The 23860-nt window shown below is 48.5% G+C and overlaps 2 protein-coding genes across 3 annotated transcripts in view; both read left to right on the forward strand.

Moving 5' to 3' along the window:
* LOC144129284 (eukaryotic translation initiation factor 4 gamma 2-like) overlaps positions 1 to 23860 on the forward strand; it is a 176328-nt gene that overhangs the window by 53184 nt on the left and 99284 nt on the right. The gene's annotated exons all lie outside the window — the stretch shown is intronic.
* LOC144129286 (proton-coupled zinc antiporter SLC30A1-like) overlaps positions 16170 to 23860 on the forward strand; it is a 61091-nt gene continuing 53400 nt past the window's right edge. Inside the window, exon 1 of one of the 2 annotated variants that reach the window (XR_013313904.1) lies at positions 16170 to 16643. The gene's annotated coding sequence lies outside the window, so the exon portion shown is untranslated. The remainder of the gene's footprint in view (positions 16644 to 23860) is intronic. The other variant, XM_077663307.1, reaches the window with a different exon arrangement.

The raw sequence follows: 23860 nt of genomic DNA on the forward strand, positions 1-23860 counted from the left end.
TGGCTAAATCTCTCTAATGTCACGTCGAACGCGTGTACAGAATTACCTACAAGATTATCGTGTGCTGAACAGGATGTTTCAGCTAAGTTGTGCCTGGCTTTTGTCTGCGAGGATCCGTCCTGTGCAAGGTTGAAGACAGTCGAATAAGTCAGCGTATTTTTTAAATGTTCCTGATTAGCTAATTAAGGATGGTAAAGTAGCTGGCTTTTTCATTGTTGACTAGGCGCAAAATTTTCAGCGTAAAAGTTGTGGAACATGTTCAGAAATGCCCATTTCAGTTGTTTTCTTCACAGGAACTTCTGTGTGGCTTATTTTTTCTTTAGCATAAAATAACACCCGTGAGATTTAAACGGGGCTCGTACTCGATTCATTGAATGAAGAATTTCAACAGCAACAAGATATTTAAGCACTGTCACGTGACTATGTGCTCCTGTGTGGCGATGTTAGTGCACTGGAAAGCGCCCGAGTTAAGGAACTGAGGGCACTGAAGACGATCTCGGCCTACAGTGCATCTGGGTTTCTCTCGTGCCAATCGTCCTCTGTGTTTGCATTACCAGGAATTTAAGACAGACACTTCTAGTTCCCTTGGCTGCCACCACGGGGTGCATGGCTTTGAACTTCTAAAAATAGCTCGTTGACGTCATCTGTGATGTAAGAAAGAAAATGAGTGAGTGGCTGCAGAACAGAGCGTGACAGGCCGCCAGGTTTAGCGGCACCGGCTGGACACAAGGGATCTGACGAAAACCAATTTAATGGCTAGACTTATCTTTAAAATCTTTTAAATTTTATCTTTTAAACTTTTAAAAAGTCACGCTAAGATCAAATTTCGCGGCAGAAAATATACCAAGCAGGATAAAGAGAAAGCGAATGTGTCTATAGTTCGTTCTGAAGGCGTCAGCGCCTCCTGCTGCTAGGATTGCATGCACTGCTGCACAGAGAAACGCAAGAGAAACGCACAGAGAAACACAAGAAACGCAGAGAAACGCAAGCCAGTTTTACAGGCTTCGCTTGGCTGTTTAAGGGCAACTGAAGAGGTTTTAGAATTCGATGAGCCTAAAAGCGCCGAATGTGTTAAACATGCAGGTAAAGCCTGTAAAATCGTTTTGCGCTAGCATTTGAAATGGCGATGTAATCGCCGAATAAAGCGGCGTCGGCGTTGAGGCTTCTCTGCAGTGCACAGCGATGAGCAGAGGCCCCATTAATGACGTCACATACGACAGCACTACGTTTCTAGCGAATAAACAGTTGTTTCATAGCAGAAAACCAATGCCGTTGAAGATGAATCTCGCAAAGCATTGTTTCGCGGTATCGGACGACACACAGCAGCATGCAGGAGAGGGCAGTCGACATCGGAAGGTTCGGGAGTAATGACGTCACAAGGTGTTTCCTCGCGCTTACTTAACGCAGTAAGAAGAAGTCTGAACATCGTCGAGTTTGTAATCGACGATTACGTCACCATTTTAAATTCTAGTGCAAAAATACTTTGCATGCTTTGCCTAGAAGCTCCATAGATTCGAATTCTTGAATAACTCTCAGAAAACCATTTCAGCTTACCTTTAAGCCTGTTTGCCCAGGATGGGATGTTCTGCAGCGATTATGAATTCTTCCGGGAACTGCTATTTTCACAGCCTTGAAGGGCTTTTCGTGCGTTGTACGCAGAAATCTAGAAGCACGCACGCACACACACACCCACGCACACACTCTTGCCCAAATTATACCAAAGTCGTCTGGTCGCAGGAGCTTTATTTGATGCGAGTAACCGTATCCGATAGCGCAAATCAGCCGATTGCCTTGATCGATCTTGACATTGATCCTGCCTTCGTGGCAGCCGCATAGTCGCACCAACACTTCGAGCACAGCATTCAAGTAATGCAGAAAAGCGTCCTGGAAATCATGCAGGCCAATTTCTTGTTTTCTTTCGACAAAGTCTATAGAAATGATCTGTTGTTTTTTGTTGTCCTCTTTCTTTATTTTTCATATAACGCCCGAGTTTTGAAATTGGCAGAGGATGTAGAAACACGCGCTATCACTGCAACAGATATGCAAAAAGTTACGCGATATCAATGATTGGGGCGGCCGCGACCAGCCGCTGTTTCCTTTTCAACTCTGCGAACACATGGTGTTCTTTAACTCTTAAAAACGTAGTTGATTGAAAGTCGGTGCTATGCGCGGGTCCCCTGCTTGCCTCTTAACCCCCCTCGTCCACAGTCGCTCTGTGAAGTTCTCGTTTAACAAAACCAGCTGGCTCACCGAGAGGTGTTGGAAGTTTCGTCGCCTCTTTTCCACTTTTCATTCTTTCGCAAGGAACGATTTTCGCACCTGCATAATGGCCACATATGCGCATCCATCACTACAGCACGCACTTTTCGCACAGCTGAGGTCATCTGTACTTTAAATTACGCCCTCTTTAGTACGAAACGAGGTCACAGGGAATGGAATTTATTTGCAAATATAGAGTTCATTTCAGGCGAGCAAGATACAGTTGCCTATTGCGGAGGGAGGCTGTGTTCCTGACAAAGCACCGCTTCCCCCGTCCCCCCTCCCTTCACGACAATCACAACATTAATCACAAGAGCAGGTGAGCTCTCTGATAACGAAATGGCTAACCTGTCTAGAAATAGTGAATACCTTAGCAGGCCTAACAAACAAGCAAACAGGCAGTTAACAAAGTGAAGTCATTACTCAGCTTTGCAAAAATGGTACGCGAGTGTACACACCAAACATTTGCCGGATACTAACATTTGCTGGATGCAAAAAGAAAAAATAATGTAACAATTATAGCAGTGACGCACATTTGGTTGCAGGCCATTTCGTTTTTTATATATTTTTCCAACCTTACAGCAACAATACTGGCGTGTGTTCCGATTTGACCGAGCCTCGAAGCAAGCGGGCGCGGACATCAAATACACTCGCACAGGAAAGAGGGGGGAGGGGGGGGGGCAGAGAGAGAGAGGGCGAGAGCCTTTCCCAGATACTCCTAATCGATGCTGGATTGCGAGCACGAGTCGTGACGTCATTCCATGTTTGTGCGCGGGGAGAGCTGTCTCAGGCCCCGCTGTTCTGTTGTTAACGGGAGGTCCCTCCTCCTCCTCGTGCCCTTTCTCTCTCCCGCCCTCCCTCGGTGTGTCGTGAGAAGCAGCGGAAAACTGAGAAACCAGAGCTGACAGAGCCGCGAGGTCCATCTGCGCGGGTGGCCTCTTCGTGGAATCGAGAATCGGAGCGGGGTTTGGAGGCCCGCGCTGATTGCCTCCTCCTTCCTTCCTTCGGAGCGCCCGTACTCTGGCTCGGTTGGCGAAGCGAGCGCCGCCGGGAAATTCATTTCGCAGGCAGGGCGCCTACTGTCCAGTACAGAACAGTCAGTTACAGACTGGCATTCGCGTATGCACCGCGCGGTGATTGGGGAGCACTAGGTCGCGCGGGATCGAAACGCGGCCGTGTTTGAACCCGGGTTCTCCGGCTCGGTAGCCGAGCAACCTAACCACTGAGCCACCGCGGCGGGTGTCGCGATGTTGGCACACGTGAGAGGAACCCCAAGCTGTCGAAATTAATCCGGAGCCTTTCCCTATATACGGCGACCCTTTCACTCTGCCTCCTTTTACCCCCTCCTTAATTCCTCCCCTCATGGCGCGGTCTAGGCGTCCGCCCAGAGAGGGACAGTTGCTTCGCCGTTCCTCTTTTCGTGATATTTTATTCTTTTTATTTTGCAAAAATGCCAGCCCACACGGTGTTGATCAGAGCGGTCTCTATGCATCCGTTTATCTAATTGCAGGAACCGTTTTCGCGCATAGCGGGTGCACAATTACAAAGAATATGACCAACTGTACCTGGTGTATACAGACGAGAACCTTACTCAGCTCAGTGGAGCAGAGAATCAGCTTCAACTAGAAACCGAAGCAGAAGGTAAACGCTCCCCCTTTTTTTTCGTGTATGTGAGGTTCTGCAATGGAGTGCTGAAAAGAAATAGCGTTACACACGACTCGTCAAGGGTATGTGGTCGCGAATACAAATATCCCCATTACGCACGCAGTCGCTGTCATGGTATCAGCCGGGCAATAAAATAGCATACTGGACGATAATGCCCCTCCCGAACGGAAGAAGCCAATAGACCTTGGTGCTTCGTTTGGCAGCTGTGCGCAGAGGGTAGAGTTGGTAATGGAAAATATAGTTAAATGCTGAGATCAAGAATAAATGGTCTTGGGCAAAGCATGTAATGAGAAAGCAAGGTAACGGTGACCTTTACGGTAACGGAGTGCTTCCAAAGGAACTCAAACATATCAGAGGGGGACAAAATCAGGTGGGAAGATGAAATTGGGAAGTTGGGGCTATATTGAAAACGGAACTCGAGCAGGACAGAGTTAATTGGAAGTCAACGGGAGATACCTTTGTCTTGCAGCGTACTATAAGGCAATGGCTGTAATGAAGACGACGCAGAACTCGGTGATCGGCCGGCTGGTTCGTTCTTGGCCCACACGTGCATCCGTTGCGTGTTTGCAGTCTCCAGTTTCAGCAGAGAATGGCGCTGTATGTAACGTGTGTCGCCGCTACCGTCTTCGCAACCGTTTACATCATAGCCCGTAGAGGTGCGCGCCGGCTCCATCCTGGCCACATTTGCCTCGTTTCCATGAACCCGACAGCGGCGGGTCGAGTCAGGGGATCGAGTTGAGCAAGGCCAGTCCACTTCGATGACAGCGCGTTTACATGAACTCGATTTTAGCGGGTCGAGACCGGTTCAACTGCAGCGATACCAAGCGTCCAGCAGGCAACGGGAGAGGGCCGTGGCAGCCCCGAAGATCGCGGAAGAACTCCGCTGTCTCGCAGGCGCGACGGCGCAAGGGAAAAACAGATTCGCACTAGCCCGACTCTTCGACTCGATCCGGTTTACATGCTATCTACCGTCGGGGTCTAGCGAGTCAACCCACCTCCTGCAGCGGAGTTGACTGGACTCGTTACCTCGATTCCCGGACCCGAATCTGCGGTGTTTACATGAACCCAGTAACCGGTTTTCAACTCAGCTCCTCAATTCGACCCCGTCATGTAAACGCCGCTACTATCGCAACGATAAACGCCCACCGTAAGCCCGTAACGTGATGCGGGAAACTCTATCGTCTGCCGCTCGCAGTGAATTTTCGACGTGCACACCCACCGTAAGTTTATGAAGCGAGACTGCCGAAAATATTTACTTTGTACAAGGGGCGCAGTGCTTGAGAGAATTAGGCTGCATATGCATATTCCGGAGCGCGTGTGAAGGTGATCAGAAAATTAATTTCTTTCGCTAATATGGTGGTTCATGAACTATTTACTGCAGGCGCATACTTGTGTTTGCGTTCTGCGTTTGTAGAAGGTAAGAAAAAAAAAATTCACACAAGTGCAACACATGGAGGTCTTAATTCAGAGTTAATTAATCATACCATTTTGAAACTCCGAGTCGAAATTCCGGTAGGACTTGCGGCCAGTTTTGGGAGGAGGAGGAAAACCTTTTTATTAAGTGTATAGCGTGCTTGCCTTCCTGAGGGGAGCTTTCAGTCCTGGGCCATGTGCCGCCGAGATCCTGCAGGCCCGCCAGAGCAGCTGTCGCTGGTCTTGCGGGTCGTGCCGGCCAGAGAGGTCTCAAGAAGAAGGGCTCTCATTCCATGACCCCGTTTGCCACCGCGATCTCCTCGGTATGCTCGATGAGCCGGTGCTGGTCGGTCGGCTCCGTGCTTAACAGGGCATCTTCCCAAGAGGAAGGGTTGGGGAGCTTAATGGGTGGGACGTCACCGGATGGTGTTGTGCGGGCCCACACTGAATGGTAGAGTGTAGGTCGGTGTTGGCAACTCGGGCATTTGTCCGGGTGGAGGGTAGGGAAGAACAAGTGAGCCTGAAGGTGACGCCATGCCTATGAGCAGGGACATTCAGCTGTGGGCAGCGGGGGTGTCATGTTGTGAGCAGCGCTGGACAATTTGTAGGAACGCCATGAGCGGCGTGGCATTCGGCTAACCTCCGATTTCTTAACCAATCGGAGGGCAGTAGTTTGGTACATAGTGCTTATGGAGAGTCTCACTAACGATATCACCAAAAACTTCTTGTCCCGTTTGGCTACACGAAGGGAAGAGTCGATAAAAAGGGAAGAAAGCAAGGAAGGAGGGAAAACGTGATGACGACGTGAGAAGCCCTGTTTCTATCCCATTGAAATGACATGCAGTGCTGTAATGCGTTGAGACTATAGTGCCGGACTCTTCGTAGCCGTTTTTCGCGCTCTCATTGTTTTTTTAAACAATTAAACGGTATCCTTTTAAGCGGTGTTCAAACCAAGGTGCTTGCTCCGTGCAGATTTTGCCGTGGACGATCGCCTCCATTTGGCGTGACCACGTGGTAACATTTATTATGGCGTGTCTCGTGCGAGGAGCAATACGAATTTTTTAACGTGACGTGGTTCTATCGACAACACGTGTAAGCTAGGTAGCCTGAAATCACTGACTGCTTCCTCTTGACGCGCGTTATGCGTGGGTAAGTGGTCTCCATAATGCGCGCGACCTCAATGTGCCCTAAAGAGAGCCAAGGACAGTAACATACCTCGGGTGTAACTGTAGAAGGCAGCGGCATTTGCCCCTCAAAGGCGGATGTACATGAGCCTCCGCCAAAAGGCGCGCACTTTAGGTGACGTCATGAGCCGGACGGCCGGTGACCCCGTCGACTGAGAACATGCCTAACATGGCCGCCCTCGCTTCGAACTGGACCGAGTCGCATCAGCTGTGTGCGTCTCCCTTCGTCAGAGTGAATTCGAATTGTTTGTGGGCGTCTGTCATGCCGGAAATATTATTGCGAGCTTACGATGCACAATTTGTGCCGCGTGCGTTTGTTCTGAGCCGTGAGCCGAGGAAAAAAGATTACAGCGAACACCGGTGACGCTGCGCTGCGCTTCGTCTGGAAACAGGATCCCAGGAAACAGCTCAGCGCGCAAACGATCGATCGTTGGCAGCAGTATGATAAGATAGCCGAGCGTCTAGCAGGGCGTCGTTTGAGTGTCCTTTGGTGCCGTCGATTTTGCTGCGTAGCCCGTAGCAGACGACGGGCAGCGTTGTAGAAGGCTCGGAGTTATTTTTCTCTCGCGATCTGGCATGTGCTGTCTATAACATTTCCATCATGATAGTTTTACCAAACCACTCATCAAGATACACAAATATTATTTATACCGAGAAATACGCGTTTTAGAAGCAGTGACAATTTTTTGAGCGGGACTATTTCTTTAGTCGCGGAGGCAATTGGCTGCTGCGCTTCGGTCATCTCGGTGGGGCCTCTCCTGTCTTCTAAAGTTGTACCGGACTATAGTGTCCAAATTTCAGGGCGGCTTTTGGTGACGCCAACGGCGCGCCACACTGATTGCCTCCCAGTAGGAAGCCCAGAGCGCATTCCTGTCAGATGTTCCCTCAGACGCGTAAACTAGCCGCTACAACTCTCCGATGGCAGGATGTCCGGACTGAAAGGTTTGTGGGTCGGAGAAGACACTCTAGTAAAGGTGCGACGCTGGAGAAAATGCATCACCGCTTAAGGGGACCGCTACATCAAAAAACGATGTGTTCCTGGGAAAGATTGCGTGGCATGCCACGGTAACATCATCCAATTTTATATATTTGCTAAAAAAGGGAACCTGCAGCACCGGTGGTAAAATTTACATTGGTTATCTTTTTTTTTCACTTTTGAGTGAAACGACTCGCTGCTAAGATACCTGCAAGCGACATCGGGGCAACGCGAGAAAGACGAGCTGGACGTTGGAGCCGGGCTGCCAGGAATGAGAGAAGGACTCCGCTGGGGGAGGGAAGGGGGGGGGAGACTACATCCTGGCGCTGATGGACGACTTCCTGCTTGGCGGTACCGTTAACGACGGCCGTCATACGGCGAGTCGGACAACCCTGCGACTGCGGTCGGTGCGCTCTTGATACGGGCGCTGTTCACTGAGTGCGGGTGCATGCACGGTAGTCGTCGGCTGGGACGTGTTTCCTGTACGCGTACCCTGATTTCGCGGAGGGTTTCTTGTTTTCATTCCCTGTAAACCTTATCTTGTCTTTCAGTTTTTTATCGTCGCTGTTATCGTTCTATTGGACGAATTCAGTTAATTCAGTTTAGGGTTCGTTTTACGGCTTTCAATGCAGAACTGAGACGATCCGTACATTTACAGACCGAGACACGCAGGCTCTGTGTTCATAACTGCTAGGGCTTGTTGTCATGGCCGTACTTGCTGCTTACGGTCGATTCAACATCTTAGTGACCTTGCTTCATCGAAAGAGCGTTAATATAATTTTCGTAACCATCATCATCGTTGTTAACGTCACCAGACCAGTTTAGTTCACCACAGAACAGAAGCATCTCAGATCATTCATGTACCGCGCTAGCCACGGCCACGCGCCATCCCAGAAGCCTTCCCGAGGTCGTTAATCAATCTCACTCTAGGCTACTATCGAGTGCGCCTTCTTTCCTTTGGCACCGATTCGGCCATTATAAGAGATGACCAGTTGCAAGTTCTGAGTATTACGTGGCGTGGCCACGTCCACTTCATCTTTTTTTGGTTGCTGCTAAAATATCCTCAGCTCGCGTTTATTATTTAACGCACGCTGCTTTTTGTTCTTTAACGTTACGAGCACTAATGTTCTTTTTTTTCTTCGTTTTTCTAGCAAAAGGAGAAAACAGAAAAACGAAAGAGGGTTAGGCTAAACAGGCCTTATGCCCGATTTGATAACTTAAACATGAAGAGGAAAATAAAGAAAATGAAAGAGATGGAAAGAAGAGCAGAGAGCTAGATTCAGTCCGTCGTGCCCATGGGTCACGGCCTATATAATAATAAAAAAAGGCCCAAGTGTTTACCCTATGCTTTGCAATGGGCTAAACTTAGCGAAAGTCGCCGTCGTTCTGCTGGCTGCCTTTCTCTAATGCCTGAGACCTAGAGCAAAGTCTAAGACCTATGCAGACGTTGCGGCAACCTCGGCTAGCACAACGATCACGCAGCGATGTGCCGGTCACAAGTCACATGACCATCATGTGTCCGGTCACATGACGGTCACGTGACTGGGTGTTGACGGTGTCTACGTACTGACTGTTAATATCCGGCGGGGGGAACTGACTGGAACAGCTTTAACTGCAAAACGAAAAAAAAATAAACACAAGATGTATTGACACAGTTCAAGTAGGCCGCTTTCAGGTATAAGCTTTGGTGATGTTTTGTTCTAGTTAAAGTTTTTCCAACGGTTGTCGGATCCTGGTTGGATGGATGGATGGATGGATACGGCTGAACCCTTTACATCGGGCGGTGGCTCAAGCCACCTAGCCATGTCTTGTGAAATTTTACTCCTGTCTTGCTTTTAGCCACCAATCAGATAACCTTCGCTTGGTTACTTCTAACCTCTTAAAATCCACTTTCCCTTCACTATCCCTAAACCCCAATGCCTTGGGTAAGTCAGCCCCGCTGCCTTCCACTGTAGGGTGAAGCCCTTTACAGAAAAGTATCAAGTGTTCAGCCGTTTCCTCCTCCTATCCGCACGCAATGCACAAAGTGTCTATCTCCTGGTACCTGACTCTATACATCTTAGTCCGCAAAACTCCAGTCCTGGCCTCAAACAACAAAGAACTTCCCCTACAATTATCATAGATATTTTCTTTGACAATTTCCTGTTTAAAGGTCCGGTATGTTTCTAGTGCCGATTTCGTCAGCATCCCTGTTTCCCTGGTCTCCACGAGTGGACGAGAGTCCTAGCGGCGTAGTGCTGTCTCGAGAGGCTAAGCGTCGAAGCAGGGACAATGGCAGCGCTCGCCCACTGAAGGTGAATCCATCCGAGTAGAAAAGAATACGCGTTCGGAAAGGCCATTTCAATCCGCAAGCGACTATAACACTACTGCTTCAACAAACTTATCAAAACGCACATCGACGAAACCACTCAGTGCCCCTTGAAAGCGTGCTTCGCCCCATAATTAGTCTTGCAGTGGAGCCACCTTGTTGTTCGAGGAGTTAGCTGCTGCAGAAGGGCCAAGCGCGAATTTAAGCGTTCTTCGACGTTAGTCGTAAAAATCAGCCTTGGCGTCGAAGTGGGAGCGACGTTCACCGTTAAATTCTCGAATGTTTTGTGTAGCTGCCTCAACCGCCTCGACGGGTACGGACTGTTGGAAAATGGCTCGGTTTATTGGATTAGTCTACCACTTCCTGCCATCCTTCTGCCGGCTTTGCTTCCTTGCTCGGCAATTAAGCGGAAGCACTCCGGCAGTAAAACGCGCCGGAGAGAATGGAATATTCAATCGCAGAGTATTATAAAACTACGTGATTTTTTTTTCCTACTTTCGCATAATTTTATTAAGGAGTTTGGCGGTGCGCTATTTACCGGAAGAGACGCTCTTCATTTGCAACCGCCTTCTGCGTAGTGCACACGTGTACTGTAATAAAGAAAAAAGATTTCCGAGGATTTAGCGAGGTAAGGCCAAATGCGAATTAGGTGTGCTAGCACTTCTGTTTTTGTTCGAGGCACAGTTTTCAAGCTTAAGTTTAAGGCGCAGTTTTCAAGCATACCACTCCTGGCGAAGTTGTACAGTGGTTAAGCAATGCGCCATTGCCATGCGATAGTGGGGCTTGTGAGTGCCGTTCCTGAGCGACCTCAAGGTCACGGAGAGGGGCTTCGGACAGACAAACATTGGCGAAATCTGAGATTGGGGCTCTGCCGCCGTATATTGGGGCTGCCCTCTACAAAATGAAAAGAAAATAGAGAACCTGATTCAGGTCTGTTTGGCTGCCCTGCACAAAGGGAAGAATGTATTACTGAACACAGTAATCCACATTGTATGCTCATCACTTTTGACTGCATTCAGAATTACAGCCCGGCGTGATTTCATTATACAATACCCTAGTGTACTATCGCTAGGAGAAGTTAACGCGACTCATGTTCTCGGAGAAAAAAAAAAATTCTACCTCTGCCTCGCCACCAAGTTGCGTGGTATCGTAACCAGCGGACATACCTTGACGCATTTCAGGCGACGGCATTACGTGACTGCGTAGAAATAGTTTTTAGACGCAGCTCTAAAAATTACCCCGTTCGTGGGTTGAGCCACGTCGCCGCCGTAGGTGTAAGCGAGCCAAACCAATAATAAATAAAAATAAACATTGCCGCTACTGAGATTCGAACCCGTGGCGCAGCGAACAGATCAGCTTCTCTCGCCACTGCATGAAAGCACTACAGTCTATAGCAGCAGCCGATCACGCTCTTCTCCCTTCTTCTTCTTTTCTTCCTCTTAAAACATGGCACATACCCACATGCGGGAATTGGCCAAGTTGTAATGGCATAAACAAGGAAATTTTCATAGGAGATTACGACAAAATTTTAGCACCGAGAGTGAAGTTTGAAAAAAAAAGTATCAATAAAAACGACAGAAGAATATTTAAAGTAAGACAACAGACAGAACTTTGGTGAAAAAAGAAGAGCTGTGCATTGCACGTCGTTGTCTTCTTCAACTGATACTGCTATCGGATGGGTAAAAGAGGTGCGCTTCGTTTGAATACCAGGTCACTGTGGTATTATACAAAATGAAGCAGCAGACTTCTTGGCAAAATCAGCTCTAAATGCACCTGTTGCCTGTAGCGTCCCTAATCTTGTTCTTTTCGGTATGACTCGACTTCAGCGTTTTCAGTTTATAATCGCCGCGTGCAACGATCCCTTACTCTCTACTGTTGACTACCAACATCTCATGTACCCATGGAAGGCTCGTGCATGTAAAACCCGGCAGTGTGAGGTAGCAATGGCACTCATGCGATGCAGGATTCCCCGTTTAAATCTTTACTTATGTAGATGCGGGTTCAGTACCACAAACCTTTGTGCGGCTTGTGGTGAGGTCGAGACGTTGGAGCATTTCCTACTCTCTTGCCGGAGCTTTGCACATCAGAGGAGAGCACACCTAGAAATTCCCATTACAGAGTTGGGACTCACTTTGTCGGTTCCCCTCCTCCTCTCTTTCGGCGCGAGTGCCAGGGGTTTTGCATTGCATCAAGTTTGCGTATACCTCCACTATTACATAACAGCTACCGGCAGATTCTCTTGCTAATTGTTTCCAAAATTTCCGCATTTAAAATAGCGTTTGGGCATTTTCATGTTTAATTCTCAGATATTCTCTCCTGGTATTTTGTTTTTTTTTTCCATTTCTTTTTAATTACTCGTAAATTTCACCCAAGTCACAATCATTAGCTTGCCTCTAGTTTACCGTATCCTATGGGGTCTCCATGCTGAACCCTGGCCAATCCCCCGTCGTGGGTACGTGCCATGTCACGAAGGCAACAACAACAACTGCTATCGGACTGATGCACACATTCTCGCGTGATGTGCATTCAACAACGTCGTCTTCGTCAACTCTATCGAACTAATATCGTCGCCACACGTGCCGACAACACAGCAAAGAAAAACTGTGAGCCTACAGAGACTGAGACACCAACGGAGCTGTGCTCAAATTTCGCACTAGGGAGAATCGTAATCGTCCTTAGGATTGTTTTCTCCCACACTCGCGGACTGTAATAAACGTTTGCGGCCGATAGTAATATATAGTGCACCCTAGCTGCTACCTAACAGCTCGGCCCAGTTGGCAAGGGTGGAACGGTGAATGTGGGGAGAGGAAAGACGCAATGAATGTCTCGCTCGCGGTGGACGGCTGAATCGCGCTGTGATGTAGGGGATGGTGCAGGCAGGGGCTTATATTTTCCATTATTTTAGGTCGCCCCCTACCTAATCAATGTGATGTAGGAGATGAAAGCGGGAGCGAAAGAAGACAGAAAGAAGCGTTGCCGTAGTGAAAGGCTCCGGTTTCAAGGACTACAGCCACCTAATTTTAGATGCACGTTTTCTTCTCCATAACCCGCCGCGGTGGCTCAGTGGTTAGGGCGCTCGACTACTGATCCGGAGTTCCCGGGTTCGAACCCGACCGCGGCGGCTGCGTTTTTTATGGAGGAAAAACGCTAAGGCGCCCGTGTGCTGTGCGATGTCAGTGCACGTTAAAGATCCCCAGGTGGTCGAAATTACTCCGGAGCCCTCCACTACGGCACTTCTTCCTTTCTTCTTTCACTCCCTCCTTTATCCCTTCCCTTACGGCGCGGTTCAGGTGTCCAACGATATATGAGACAGATACTGCGCCTTTCCTTTCCCCCAAAACCAATTAATAATTAATAATAATAATTTTCTTCTCCATAATGGTGCATAAGACATTGGAATTCATGAATCACCTCGTGGTATTCGCCTAAGACCTCTAAATAATTCACAACTGAATTTCTCCTCTCATGTTTTGGTTTCATCAACCGAACGATGGCTGGGACGTGTAAGTTGTGTTTAGGTCACGTGAGGCCTGAAAAAGACTGCGATATAACCGCTGGTACACCGTTCGTTGTCCTACCGGTGCTTGAAGCGATGTAATGAATTAAAGGTTCGTATCGGCGATCATATTGTAGTTGTTTTTTGCATACCTCACGAAGCCTAAACATACCTTACACGTCACAGCTGTCGTATGGTTATTGAAACAGAATAAGGAAGGAGAAGACATTAATTGTAAATAATGTAGCGGTCGTGGGAGACTACTACGGGGTGATCCACGCATAATTATGTATAACGCATCATTTAACAGAAAAAAACATGCAAGCAAGAATTTGGTGTCTATATTCCTTTAATTTAGACCACCTGGGGGTGTTCACTGTCATCACTCAGCGCGTGGGTATTTTTGCATTTCGCCTAATCCAAATGCAATCAGGATTCGATCCCTCGACTTCGTGCTCAGCGTCCCAACTATACCTTGTGGGCCATATTTTGCTGTGAACACGTTTCGCCGTGGAAAGTGTTATAGCGGAACACAGGGCAGCGCCTGTCATCTGCGCCTAGTTCTTGTCCATCAACTCCAAAGCACTTTTTGCAACAAAATTCACGTGAGCAACATAAGGCTGCCCCGCGTTGCTCAGCTCACTTAATTTGGCACGTTAATAGCCAGGCTTTGAGAACGAGATAGCCAACGCGCCTCGAAGATAGGCCGATAGAGCAAGACACGCATAAAGACCGACAAGCGACGTTCCTGTGCTTTTGCTGCTATTTTGTGTCGTGCATATCCCATAGCATATACCGCTGCGTTCTTGCGGCAGTTCTGCGAATCCTAACAGGAAAGGCACAAGGCGCCAAGGGGAGATGGACTCTACAGAGCCGAATGCAAGCGCGTCAATAGAACCAGACCCTCGTATGGATATACATATAGAGAGATAGAGAGCGAGCGAGGAAGCTTATTTATTTACAAAGGAAGACAGAGAAGTCGATTCTCCCGAACCGCGCCTTTAGCCGCACGCTTTCGATCCGTTCGAGCCCTCTGCTCAAGCGAAGCTCCCTAAATCCGGCGCGCGCCTGCCTACTTTCTGTTTTCAATAGCCGGTAAAGAAATAACAAGAAAGAGAATGCAGTCTTCTTGGGAGGTTCCTCTCTGCCACGTCCATTCTGCCGAAGAAAAACAAAATGATAATATTAAGAGTATCACTGAGTAGTAGCAGCGTAAATGTCAGTTTTTAGTAATGATATCAGTATCAATTTCGTGGTGGGTGCCTGCTTCAGCGCATGCCCTTCAGTTTTCGCTGTAGATGCTGTAAGAGGCTAGAGGGCAATTACAGGGGCTAGGGACAGACGAAGCGCGAACTTTCCACTAATTTTATTTCGGACGGGCTACGCTTTTTTTTTTTGTGAAACAGAGAATGACATGACGATTTTGGTTACAAAGAAAAAAATGAAAGCACCACACACAGGCAAGAACAACCATCACCCATGCACATTGCTCAGCGCGAAGAACTCAGCCACAAAATGATTCGCTATCTTTGGGAGCGGATTCGCTATCTTCGCGGATTTAGCACTTACACAATTTTCTGTACGGGTGGTCCTATAACCTTGAACGCTTCGATTATTTCCCGTTCTGTTTGTGTTTTTGCGTGGCCTAAGATTCTTGTGTCATCAAAACGTGGCTCGCATTTTTTGCAGTCTTTACAATGGTGACAATGGGAAGACAGGTTGCCTGTGTGGGTGATCTGTTGACTCTTGTTGGCATGTTCCACGAGTCTTGTGTTTACGCACCTTCCGGTTTTTCAAATAGATTGTTTCCCACTTTTTAGCGGCACGTTGTACGCTACTTCCCTATCACACTCGGCAAATCTTGTCTCGTGGGCTATCCCACACTGTGGGTTTCGTTGCTGTCTAGGTCTGTTGAGTTTTGCGCAAAGGCTCACGAGTTTCTTTGGGGCGGAAAAGACGACCGGGATACCATGCCTGCTCACTATCTTTTTTTTTTCGGCCATGTTAAATCTTGTGGATGTACGCAATTACAATAGGCCACATCTTCCTTTCTTGCGTAGGTTCACCTATTTCCGGCTTTTCGCGTCAAGTGATCTTTCCAGCCCTTTTTCAGCCAATCGCTTACGCCTGCACGGTCCAGGCCACGGAAAAGTCCTTAAAAAAGATAGCGAGCAGGCACGGTATAATAATAATAATAATAATAATTGGTTTTTAGGGGAAAGGAAATGGCGCAGTATCTGCCTCATTTATCGTTGGACACCTAAACCGCGCCGTAAGGAAAGGGTAAAGGAGGGAGTGAAAGAAGAAAGGAAGAAGAGGTGCCGTAGTGGAGGCCTCCGGAATAATTTCGACCACCTGGGGATCTTTAACGTGCGCTGACATCGCACAGCACACGAGTGCCTTAGCGCTTTTCCTCCATAAAAACGCAGCCGCCGCGGTCGGGTTCGAACCCGGGAACTCCGGATCAGTAGTCGAGCGCCCTAACCACTGAGCCACCGCGGCGGGTAAGGCACGGTATCCCGGCCGTCTTTTCACCACACGCGCGACATGCGGCGGTCGTGGGTATAGTGGGTACGGTTACCGTGATGCCGTCTTGTCTGCTACTTTGTCAAACCATACACCATTTGAATAACCACGCAATTAAATTTCTTACGTGAAAAAAGAGGGTTCGAAGGGGTCGGCGACAATGTATCGAAGTCATGGGATCCCATCACCACTTCGTTCCAACGATGAAGCGTCGTGACGTAGTGCCACACGCCATACCGCGTTAATGAATTGACGATCGTCGAGTCGCTCTATAAAACAAGCAGCCGATAGGAAAGTGCGGAAGGAGAGGGAGGGAAGTGAGCGCGCTTCGGCATATGATGCAGTTGGCCGCTGCTACTCGTCGGTGAGGCAACAACGTGCCGTGGTGAGCCGCAGCGGCGAAGCGGCCTTGCCTGCGGCAGCTGCGGCGTGGCTGCTTCGGCAGCGTGTCGAAAAGCTCACGCTCAAGTCTCGCGAGCGTGTGACCTCGCCGTGGCGGACTGCTCCCGCTGGCAGTGAACGCGATAAACCGGGAGGGGAGGAGACGCCTTTGGCGCAACGCTTATCGCCCGCGAGGAATGCCGCAGACGCAGCCATGACGAGGGTAGTGCGCCCGACGCGGCGATAGCAGTCAAGCCGCAGCTACGTAGCCCACGTGCTAGCGGCGCTGCCGCTCGCGTCGTCTGCATCATCGTGGTGTCTGCTGCTGCTGCAGCCAAGTTTGAGCCAATGCAACATTTTAGCGCTACCTTTTGAAAGCAAGCATGACTGGACCAGTGGGCACGGAGGACTGCGAACCCGGCTTCTGACGCACACGTGAGTTTGTTTGCTTTCTCGAACCTAAATTGCTTGCCGGTTGGCCGTCGTGTTCTTTTGCTGCGACTGTGCGACCTTGCCCGTGGGCGCACGGGGAGCGGTGACGTAGAGCTGGCAGCAGCTGGTCGCGTGTGCAACAGCAATGAAAGCAACGCGCTGCGCTGCACACCGCACGGTCCAGATGGCTGCCCTGTGTCGCGGAGAACCTGTACGCCGAGACGATGCACTCTTGAGTGTTGTCACTGCGCTGAGAGCACCGCGTTGTATGCCTTTTTAGTCCGTGTTTCGTAGATCACCGCGTGGTATGCCTTTTTAGTCCGTGTTTCGTAGATCACCGCGTGGTAGGCATTTTTAGTCCGTGTTTTGTAGAAGTAGACGCGTCCTTTCGGACATAGTGCATGCCCGTTGCCGGCGTGAGTTCGTAGCACGCAGTTCCAGTGCAATGATGTCGTTTACAGGTTCGAGCTCAGGGAACGCTGTTTACGGCCGATGGGTCACAGGACTAAAAAAAAAAAAAAGTTACGGAGGGCACTTAAGACTGACTATACGTGCTGTGAATGCGAAAGCATACACGCGGGGTGTTCGGCTGTAGCGATGTCGTACTACTCCAGTGCAGTGGCCAGCGAAGGTGATCTGTTCGCCCCTCCCGAATGGAAGTTGATGAAGACGACGATACCCGAACCCAGGGCGAGAGACTGGCAGTTTAGTGCGTGGGGCGTTATGCTGCGGTGACGGTGCTGCTTTAATAAAGTGTCCAGCGAAGCTTATCTGCTCGCGCCGTCCTGGATTCGAAACCCACTTCGGAAGAAATTTTATTTAAGGAATTTTATTTTTGTTTCCTGATGAGGTCACGTGGGTTTTCGGACCGTCTGGCCTGGACTACGACAACGCCGGTTGTTCCGCCTCTTGAGCCACATAATAATTCCGCATTAATGACCGCCCGTAGCTCTGGTTTTCTGATCACATCTAATCTGATCTGACGACGGAGCTGTGCTAGAGACAAGAAGCGAACGGAGCATTCTTTGGCGTTCTTGCTCAAGTTGTGTGTCTGATTGTGCTCAAGTTGTGTGTTGATTACTGACTTAACAGGCGTGGTTGCACTCACAAAAGCCTTTGTCGTCTTCTGTATCTATGTGTTCACCTCATTCACGTCGAAGGCTACAACAGGGGTTCCCCAGGAATTGATATTAGCAGAGTCCCTCTGATATTAGGGAGGCAGGGTTGAGTAATTAGAACAGATGCGGTAGTCACTTTTAACTTTTTGTACGGAGGCACTATTGGCCTCCTAGCCTAGAAAATGCCGATGTGTGGTGAAGCCTCTGAAGTTCGTCACGTGTTGAGGGAAATGGCGGGAAATGAACGAGACTTTGACTGATGGTGATCTTGGATAACCTCGACAAATGCCGCGAGTGAATTTCGAACCCGCGGCGGCGCGAACTGATCCGCTCCGCTGGCCACTGCGCGAAAGCGCTAGGCTATCGCCGCTACCGATCACTCTCGCGCTGTGGATTGCACATCGTCATCTTCATCAACTTTCACCTGTGCTCAACCAAGTCACGAAAAGAAAAAAGAAACGCGCTTTAAATCGCGCTTTCAGGTTCGTGGCGTTGCTGTCCACCTGCACGAATTTGCCTTCGCACAACATTTCGTGTTTAGCAATGCTAAACCGCCAGCAGTTTTTTTTTTATTTTTGTCGTTGTGTCGCGTAGCACTAGCAACATTTATGATTTCAACACTCATGACAGAGATGAAAAAAAAATTCCCCGCCGTGTGTAAACAAAGAAAGAAAAAGGTTATGAATTAAGGGGGCGCCTTTAGAAAAGCAAAGGGTTGTGTAGTGAGATCACTGGGCGACATGCATAACTGATCAATGCGCTGCGGTGGAGTCGCGAAAGTTATCAATTCATGGCGAAGTCATGCTTCATTCACCGTTTGTCACTAAACAATTGAAAATTGCCTTAGCGACTTAATGTTGGCTGCAAGAGGTTATTCCCGACTGTATGGTTACGGCAAAGCACGCTTATATCTTACCAATAAAAACTGGCTGCAGTCCATTTGCTTTCAAATTATGAGAATCAGGTTTTCAACATCCATGCAAAAAGTTAGACAGGGTTTAACCACGCATTTTACACAAAGGTCGAGAGATAGCATTTTGGCATTGGCCGAGCGAAATTTGGAGGTCGCCTTCGTGTCGGGAACGCTCAGTTATGGTTCGCTATCGATTTGGTCCTAATCGGCCAAGGTCGAATTTCGGGGTGGGCCGGGACAAATTTTTGGAAATGACCCGCGCAAAATTTAGAGGCCATAATCGTGTCGGGCACGGTCAATTATGGTGTAATATCGATTTTGGTCCAAATTGTCCAAGGTTAATCTGCCAATCTGTTGCTATACTGTGCTTCTCAAGGTTAAACCAAGGTCGAATCAGGCACGGAATGGTGAACGACTTTTGCGTTGACCAGCCGTGGTGGCTGAGTGGTTCAGGCACTCGGCTACTTATTCGGAGTTCCCGGGTTCGAACCCGACCGCGGCGGCCGCGTTTCGATGGAGGCTAAACGCTAAGGCGCCCGTGTGCTGTGCGATGTCAGTACACGTTAAAGATCCCCAAGTGGTCGAAATTATTCCGGAGCTCTCCACTACCGCACCTCTTTCTTCTCTTAGTCCCTCCTTTATCCCTTCCCTTACGGCGCGGTTCAGGTGTCCGCCGAGATGTGAGACAGATACTGCACCATTTCCTTTCCCCAAAAACCAATTTACCAATTTCCTTTTGCATTGAGTAGAGCTACCGCTCTAGAAGAAACTACAAACAAGCGACGTACTTCTGTTGAAACTGGAAGCTAACGAAAAGGTTAGGAACAAGGTTATGGACAACGCCGCAAGGGACGCAAAGGAAAGTGGTGGGCGTGACGTTAGGAGACGGAAAGGAAGCAGAGTGGGTCAGGAAACAAACGCGAGTTGATACCCTAGCGAAAACCATGTAAAATTACTTAAATAGTCATGGACAGGGCGTGTGGTGCGAAGTGGAGATGGGCGATAGTCCCTTAAGGTAACGGAGTGAATTCCAGTTCCCAAGTGACGTAAACGTAGCAGCTTGGGGGCGACAGAGAGGCATGTTGGCGGATGAGATTAGGGAGTGCACGGGGATAAGGCGGTCACAGCTGGCTCAGGACAAGGTTAATTGGAGGTCGACGGGAGAGGTCTCTGCATTGTATACTGCACGCTTTTGGGCTCCTGCTGATGATGATAATGGAATCAGCAGGGGTACCGTGGGAAGAGTTGAGTGTGGGAGTGTGAAATTGAGCGACTAACTCGGGAAATTTGGTGGGGCAACGTGGCCGGCGATTGGCGGAGGGCGGGGATAATTGTAGGCTTTGACCCTGTAGAGGACTGAGGTCGTCACCCGTTTATGCCGTATATCAGACCGTTTATGCGTCTTTTCCGCATCAGTTTATGGTGCCTCAGCCGTAAAAGAAAGGTGTGCGAGGGAGAGGTTTTTCTTGAAGAGCATAAATGTCCGCAGCGAAAAGGAAATCTCAGCGATAAAGGCTGTATTAAGGGCAGAAAAATAAAAAAAATAAGATAGCGCGATAGCCTTAAATATACAGGCTAGACATTCCGAGTAATGTACTTGCATTTCGCTTGCGTATGCGTACCATGCACGCACGCGGGGAGGTTTCGTCTTCGTAGTATGGGGCTCGGTGTTTGAGTCCTTCGTATATCTGCATTCGTGTAGTAGTCAGCCGAGAACGTACTTGCCGCTATGCGCGTGCGCGCCTGCACCAGAGATTCATCATCATCACGACGACCACCACCGGCACCGGCAGGTTTGAAGCCTCTCCCAGTGACCTCCATATTATCCGTGTCTTCCTAAGCTTCCTAACAAGTTTTCTAACTACCAGCTTGGAAGATGTAGTCAGGTGAATGAAAAGTCAGGTGAAGTCTATCGGCTGCCTAGCTTGAACTACTGTTTCCTCGGCTCTGTCACTGGCACAGTCTGCCGAGTGTCAGTTCTGCGTATTTTATGTCCGGCCTGTGCTTATTTTCTCTTCTTTTATTTTCCGCTGAACTATCCTCAACGGGAACATCTGTTATTTTATGCATGTTGCCCTCTTTATGTCTGTTAACATCAAAGCTCTCAGTTTCCTTTCCGACCAGTGCGATCGCTACTCCGTACAGTGCTGGATGAAGATTGCGATTTAGCGACTGCAACTCTTGGATCCAAAATCGCATGCCGAGTGAATTCAGGAGGCACTATATATCTGACGACATCGACTTCGGCGCTGTTATTTTATTTGTGTCTTTTAATCATCTGTGACGACAGCTGACGCCTGAATACTCGACGTGATTTAGAGTTTATGCGTGAAAATGCTTTTGTTTTACTCGCCTTTCTGTCAGACGCGGTACCTGAAGCAGCGAGCGGGGAAAAAAAGTTATTTAATTTTCACTCATTTTATGCGGGCGTATTTCGCTTTCAGCGCCGTCTGTGTGAAATTAGTTCATCACTGTCTACCGCGCACTCTGTCATTTATCTAACAGTTCATTAATAAGGAACACCGGATGAGGGCGCCTCGCAAGCGTTTGGCGTCGTCAGATAGACATCATTGCATTAATCTCCAAACTCAGATACGAAATTGTGTGCGTAAGCGCAGTTGACGAGGCAGTAGCCTCGATCCTGTCTTCGTGCGCTCTAAATAATTATATCAACAGAATTACCAGACAAGGCTCATGCTTTTTTTTTTTTCGAAGATTGCCTATTGCGTCACAGTTACTCTTTTTTTATGAAGTTATTCTCTATTTGGCACTCCGAGTTCCGCATTCGATGCTTTAAGCGCCTACGGTCCGGGGCTATAAGCCACAGAGTGCTTAATTAATAGAGACTTTTTGAATAGGGCGACGCTATCGAATAGTGGTATAGGGAAATAGCGAGGGCCAGTGCTCAAGCGCAGGACAATAGCCGGAGGGAGGGACGTTATTGTTCTACGCCTGCGCACTGGCCCCCTGCTTTTCACCTATATACCCCTAACCGATAGCGTCACCCTATTTCAAATGCCCATAATTTTTCAAAGATAGTAATTCACTAATCAGTTAATTAATTTGTTTTATATTTATTTGCGCACTGTACTGTAAGTCTGAATACCAGCCCTTAGGCGGGGGTTGGTCGTACATAGTAATTTGTAAGGAACGATTACGTAGCAAGCCTCAGCCAATGACAACGCAAATTAGCGTGAAATAATGAACCCGGAGTACAACGATACTAATCGTCGTCATCATCATCAGACTTACTACGCCCTCTGCAGGACAAAGGCCTCTCCCATAACTGTACAATTAACCCTTCCTTGTGTCAGCCGCGCCCACCCTATGCCTGCAAACTTCTCAATCTCATCCGTCAACCTAATCTTCAGCCGGCCCCTGCTACGCTTGCCTTCTCTCGGAATCCACCGCGTTGCCCTTATCGACCACCGGTTATCTTGCCTTCGCGTTACATGCCCTTTCCAAGCCTATTTCTAGGATGTCATAAACCCGCGTTTCTTCCCCGACCCGCTCTGCCCGCTTCCGGTCTCTTAACGTTACACCTATCATTTTTCCTTTCCATAGCTGGCTGCGTTGTCCTCGACTTAAGCGGAACCCTTTCGTTAGGCTCCACGTTTCTGCCCCGTAGGTGAGTACCGGTAAGATGCAGCTGTCATATACTTTTCTCTTGAGGGATATTGGTAAACTATCATTCATGATCTGAGCCTGACAAAAGCGCTCCACCCCTTTTTTATTCGTTTACTTATCTCACTCTCGTGGCTCGGATCTACGGTCACTACCTGTCATAAGTAGATGTATTATCCCCTTACCACTTCCAGCGCCTCGCTACCAATGGTAGACTGCTGTTCCCTTCCGAGAATGTTGATAATTACGTTAGTTTTTTGCACATTAATTTTTATACCCATCGCTTTGTTTTGCCTAAGTCATTGATCATGATTTGCGGTTCATCCCCTGTGTGACTTAGCAAGGCAATGTCGTCAGCGAATCGGAATCGCAAATTTGTAAGGTATTCTTCATTAACTCTTTTCCCCAGCTGTTCCCAATCCAGGCCTCTGAATACCTATTGTAAACAGGCGGTGAACAGCATTGGAGAGATTTAGCCGCCGCGGTGGCTGAGTGGTTATGGCGCTCGGCTGCTGACCCGAAAGACGCGGGTTCGATCCCGGCCGCGGCGGTCGAATTTCGATGGAGGCCGAATTCTAGAGGCTCATGTACTGTGCGATGTCAGTGCACGTTAAACCACCCCAGTTGGTCGAAATTGTCCGGAGTCCTCCACTACGGCGTTCCTCATAGCCTGAGTCGCTTTGGGACGTTAAACACCCATAAACCATAGACCAGCATTGGAGAGATCGTGTCTCCCTGCTTGACACCCTTCCTTGTTGGAATTTTATTCCTGTCTTTATGGAGGACTATGGTGGCTGTGCAGCCGTTATAGATATCTTCTAGTATTATGATATAAGGATATTCAACACCCTGATTACGTAATATCTGCATGCATATCCCTATCACCTGATTGTTAATGTGAATATGATCTATTGTCGAATGTCGAGTAGCCTTTATGAAAACTTGCCTTGTCATTTGGTTGTTTGAAGTCTAAGGTTGTCTTGATTCTATTACAGGTTACTTTAGTCAATACCTTGCAGGCAATGCTGGTACGTTTCTGGATCGCTCGAGGCCGTAAGGCATTGCGTATATAGGTTGACTAGTTGTTCTAGCACAATCTCTCCATCGTCCTTCGACAGATCTGCTGTTACTTAATCCTCACCAACTGTCTTCCCTCCTTGCTTTGGTCCTGAGGCTTTCTTTACTTCCTCGCACTGCGGACACTCTGACTGGTGTTCTGGTTACACTGACCACTGTTACATTTGTGTAGAACTTTTTGTCTACTTTAACTATCTGAACCACATTGCTAATGACATTGCATTCCTTGTCTCATAGCGCATACATCTGGTTTTTTCCTATGCCTGGTTTCCTCTTGACCCCATTCAGGCTACTCAGTTCTTTAGGGCATGCTCGATCCTCTCATATTATACTTCCTTATGTCGGCTACATTGCGCCTATTGATCAGCTTTGATACCTCTGCCAGTTCTATTATGTCGGCGGGGTTAGATGCTTTTATGCTTTGGCGTTTCTTAATAACGTCTTTCTTCTCCTTAGTCTCAAGAGCTTACCGGTATTCCGTATAACCA

The sequence above is a fragment of the Amblyomma americanum genome, chromosome 4, assembly GCF_052857255.1.
Source record: "Amblyomma americanum isolate KBUSLIRL-KWMA chromosome 4, ASM5285725v1, whole genome shotgun sequence".
NCBI classification, from domain to species: Eukaryota; Metazoa; Arthropoda; class Arachnida; order Ixodida; family Ixodidae; genus Amblyomma; species Amblyomma americanum.